Here is a 4,954-nt window from a genome sequence, read left to right on the forward strand (position 1 = left end):
AGATCAAGGAGCTGTAAGTGGAAAAAATATTTGGTGCTCGAAACTTGGAAAGTGCTATTGATCTGGCCAAGAAACAGAATACTTTAAATTTGCCACTGAGAGATACGAAAAGGTGAATATGCTTTGTCTTGCTTTTTAGTTTGCTTGGATGTATACTCCTAGAAACATGTATTCTACATGTATTAACTTGAATATGTTACGGATTACTCGCATGTGGGCTGATTTAGTAATTAATCATGAAGAACAACCAACTGTACACAAAAAATGTAGATACTAGCAAATTGACACAAAAGGCTATGCCAATTTTCAAGTCTACTCAGCTATCTACTATATCCTTATTACTTAAAGGATATACAGTTTTTCCTTTCATTCTATTTCTAATTGTATTGATAATCTATTTTCCTATTCTTGCAGGATGTGCCACCTACAGCAGAATTCTGCCCTTCTTGAGTCGATGCCAGATGATGTAAAAACAGCAGGTTAGTATCGAGGCATGTACCTTCTTCATCAATTTGTGCCACGCCTCCAATTCATGTAGTTAATACTTAATAGTAGTATTAGCGGCAATAGGATACTAGCACTAATGCTCAACATTCGAAAAATAAATGAGAATTCTGCACTAATGTTGTTTTGTTTGTAAAAACAATTTTGTATAAATCTACCAAGTATGTTTTGCTGAGAAGGATTTGTGATTATTCAAATTGATTTACTTTGAATTATAGGGTTCGATGACCGTGTATTTCGGCATTAATTTGTGATGGTATCCTTAAATTAGATCATTAGGTTAAAGCACAATGTATTGGTTGTACGTGACTTTCAGTTCAAAATTGTTTTTGTCTGGTAACATTACTTTGACTTAAAAGTTTTCTTGTCGAGACTCCCAATTCAAAGTTGTAGCTGATGAGAGGCATATATTGTGCATAAATTCTCTGAAAGCTTTGCCTTGATGAAAGACTGCCTCTATTCCATTTTTTTTACTTATTTGTTTTTTTTTTGGTTCGTTCCGGCGACGCTTAAATATCACGTTGTTCATTGGGTACTCTGTGTATCCTCTGCTTGCTGTGCAGGAATTCCCAGAAACAGCAGCAGGAATTTTCGCAACCACTTTTAACTGTTCTTCTCAAAATAATCCCATATTTCATCATGCCAGGCATTCTGAAACATATGAGCAGGTGATCACATAATATGATGTTAATTTTTCTCCTTGTAGTGTATCGATGATGATGAGCAGTCTTACCATCGATGTAGTGTGTTTTTTTTTTGGTGTAAATGGAACATGGCAGCAAAAATAGATAGCTGTATGAGTTTGCTTTATTTTGTCATATTTCCAAACAAACCAAAGGTCAATATAACTAGTAGGGCGATGCACCGCATTTGTCGATCTGACCTACTATGCACGTCGTTGTTGACTAGTGCTTCTTCCCGATATAGGTCGTTCTCGCATTGTACGTCGTCCGCTTGCTCTGCCTGCTGTCTCTGTCTAATGGAGCATGTTGCTTGCACTTGGATGCAATTTTAACAATAAAGATTTTACATTTGTCAAAAAAAACAATAAAGATTTTAGAAATTGGTACAAGTTTGTTTTTCTGTGTAACTATGTATTATACTTATTTTGTTTAGCTTTGAGGATTAATGTTGATTTGTAATGACAATTCTATGTTTAAGATTCGTCTTGTAATTAATTATTATCTTAATAAAAACATTACATTCAACAAAATAATTAATGGAAATATATATTTTTTTACAATTGGTCTCCCTTGTGACGGGTTACCATTTGTGGCGGATATTTTGTGAGATAAAATGGTAACAAAATGGGTTAGTGGAGAAAGGGGACCACATGAATTGTGTTGCAGAGAGAGAAAAAGTGGGCACAAAATGGGTTAGTGGTATCCGTCACAAGCTTGTGACGGATATGTCATGTCTTCAATGAGAATACGGCTACGGTTGTTAAAAGAGAACCGTAGCCTAAGGTGACTTATGGCTACAGTTTAATCTGAATAACCGTAGCCATAAGTCACTGTAGGCTACGGTTCCTATTAATAACCGTAGCCATAAGTCACTTTTGGCTACGGTTCCTGACCGTATCCATCTTATCTTTATAAAAGCAAGAACATTTCTTGCATTCTCCTTCACCCACGTCATCAAACACAACTCTATTCCTTTAGCAATAGTGGCCATAGTGGTGGGGGCCAGTTGAAAAAATAAAAAGATGATTATAGAGCACTTAACTAGCACACAAGTTTTTGTCAGTTACTATAATTTTCCATTTATATGTTTGTTTGTTTTTTATTTTTTATTTTTATATACCATATCACTTTTTCAATATTTAATTTAGGTTGGTTTTTATCTCAATCCGAATTACAAAACACATCAAACAATTAAATAACATACGGAGTATTAAAGACACATTCAGTTAATAATAATATAGTTACTCCGTTCCATATTAATATATTATTATTATATGACGTTTTTGTTTTTCGAGATGAGTCTTTGACTGTAACACCCCGTATTTTATTAAGTTGAATAAAATTCTTTTAATTGCTATTTTGAATTTAATTACATTATTTAACGATTTATATATATATGCTTAGCTAATTAATTAATTTCATCATAATTTGATACGTTAATTTTAATAATCATTAATAAGTTTATTTAAAGTTAGTTCGAATTTATTGAAGTTAGTTCGAGTTTATTTATTTAATAATTTCCGTTTCTTTACGAGTTCTTATGAAAGTTGTTTTAAGTGAACCCGAGATGGATTTTGGGAACAAAACCGTCCAATTATCTATTTTGAGCTTATTTCACTAAATTAGCAATTTTTATTAATATCCGTTAGTTTCGTAAAAATCGTTAATAACTACGATTCGAATCGAATTCTTATTATTTCCGTTAGCTGGCTGAGTTTATTTTATTTTCACTCATTAAATTAATTTACGTCTCATATTTTTTTATAAAGATAATTCGTTAATATCGTCCTTTCACATAATTATTTTAGGTGGCTCATATGTGGTTGAAGAGGAAGAGTAATTTTGGGTTTTAGAAGCTTTCTCAAGTTTATTGCTTGTCTCTTTGCTAGCGTAAGGTAACTATTCCGAGTTACTCGACGAATAAATGTCACATTAGTAGTTAATGTGTGCCTGTTGATTGTTAAGTGTTTAAGTGATTGATAATGATTTACTTTCATTTCTCACATGATAGAAATTGGAAATAGCAAAATGAATTTTATAGTGATAATTGTAATGTTTTGTTGATTGTCTAAAATCGAGCCTTAGTCCCTTTGATGATGCGATGTCGATTAATTGAGTGATTGGTCAGCCGCAATTTAACCCGTACCTGTCGCAGGGCTGGGGTTGCGGGTAAAAATTCGGTTGAATGAATTAGATAATCGGCCTTTTTCTTGTTTTAGGCCATTTATTATATCTTAGGTTCACATGTATAGTTGATTGTATTTAATAGTATCTTATATTGTAGAAATGGCCCTAGTTTCCCCTGAAGCCTTTAATATGATTACTATTGTTAGAATTAGAAATTAGTATTGAATTCTTATTGAGGAACTGTTGGGATTGTATCTTTGTAAATAGACATTTATATAGCTTTCACATGATAGAATGTTAGAATTTATGTTGGTAAGTAGGACTTTTTGCCCTCTTAAGGTTAAGTGGGTGTCTTACTTGACTTGTGTGGTGAGTCTTGTGTGGTGTGGGCTAAAGTATTCAAGTTGGGACTAGCTGTGACTAGGTCCTAGGTGAGTATTTCGGCCTTCATCATAGATAGGTCTTTATAGTCTCCGACGAGTATATGTTCACTTGATGATAGCCTTTGTGTTCCTGACTAGGGGATGTTTATCCAAGTTGGGGCATGACCTCATGTACTTATTTTGATAGTATGGGGTCAGCTTAAGTACTAGCCAACCCTTCGGTGGTGTCCTTAGGGTACTCACTTCACTTTGTTTTAAAAAAAGTTGTGAGTCTTGGGTGCGGTGGTGTGTATCCGCATGTCTAGGTCTGCGCAGATTTTAGGCTAGGGTTGTGTTGTCTCTTGGCCATGTTTTCTTAATAGTAACCGCTGAGCCAAGATACCGGTTCGATTACCTTCCCTACCTCGTGGTATAGACTCGAGTTACAAAGTGACTATTGACCGTACTAAGAACTTATGCCTGTCTTTGATATATTGCCCTTTCTTGTTTGATGATTCTATGAATCATAGAAGGTGAGATGCAAGCCGGCTATGGTTGATAGAGTTTGGATTCCCGGATGTTATGTGATTCACATGATAGTGTAGTATGAGTCGGTCTAGTATTCACATGCTAGGACTATGTGGCGTTATATTGTTGTTCACATGATAAGCACGATTGCCTTAGCATCTATATGCTAAGGCAGTGTGTGATTCGTATTCATATTCTTATGTTTACATGTTATATTAATTATGACATTTCGTGGTCGGGAGAACTCGGAGTTACTCCCCACTTTTGTGGCTTTCGTATTTGTATAAAATGCGAATGACAGGTAGGTGATGCATATATGGGGTACATGGACGAGCTAGCGAGCAAAGTAACCTTGGGACCTAGATTGGCTTTATTTTATGGTGACCCTTAAACCCTTTTTATGTCACATACATTTTAGGGACATATGTCTCCCTCTTTACATTTAGTTGTATAATTTGCTATTCGCGACTTTAGCGATGGTTATGTTATGAAACTTCTAGTTAGACCTTGTATGTTTGACACCTTCCAATTTGGATATCTTTTTAACAGGTTCAGGTTTTAAAAATTACAGGTTTTTACCCAAATGAACCTATTACAAACATATCCATGCAGTTTTATTCTAGAATTACGTGTTTACTTTTCCGCGATAAGTGAGGGTGTCACAGTTGGTATCAGAGCATATTTGCTCCCGACGCACGTTTGTGCACCCCACTATAAATAACTTGACCTTAAAATAATAAACTTGAGAGA

At 34.7% G+C, this 4,954-nt stretch overlaps 1 long non-coding RNA gene across 1 annotated transcript; it reads left to right on the forward strand.

The window, feature by feature from the left end:
* Positions 1-2,989: 2,989 nt before the first annotated feature.
* Positions 2,990-4,709, forward strand: LOC141594296 (uncharacterized). Its single transcript, XR_012522104.1, has 2 exons — positions 2,990-3,082; positions 4,506-4,709. It is a non-coding gene; the product is annotated as an uncharacterized LOC141594296 (long non-coding RNA).
* Positions 4,710-4,954: the final 245 nt, after the last annotated feature.

This window comes from Silene latifolia, chromosome 8, assembly GCF_048544455.1.
Source record: "Silene latifolia isolate original U9 population chromosome 8, ASM4854445v1, whole genome shotgun sequence".
NCBI lineage: Eukaryota > Viridiplantae > Streptophyta > Magnoliopsida > Caryophyllales > Caryophyllaceae > Silene > Silene latifolia.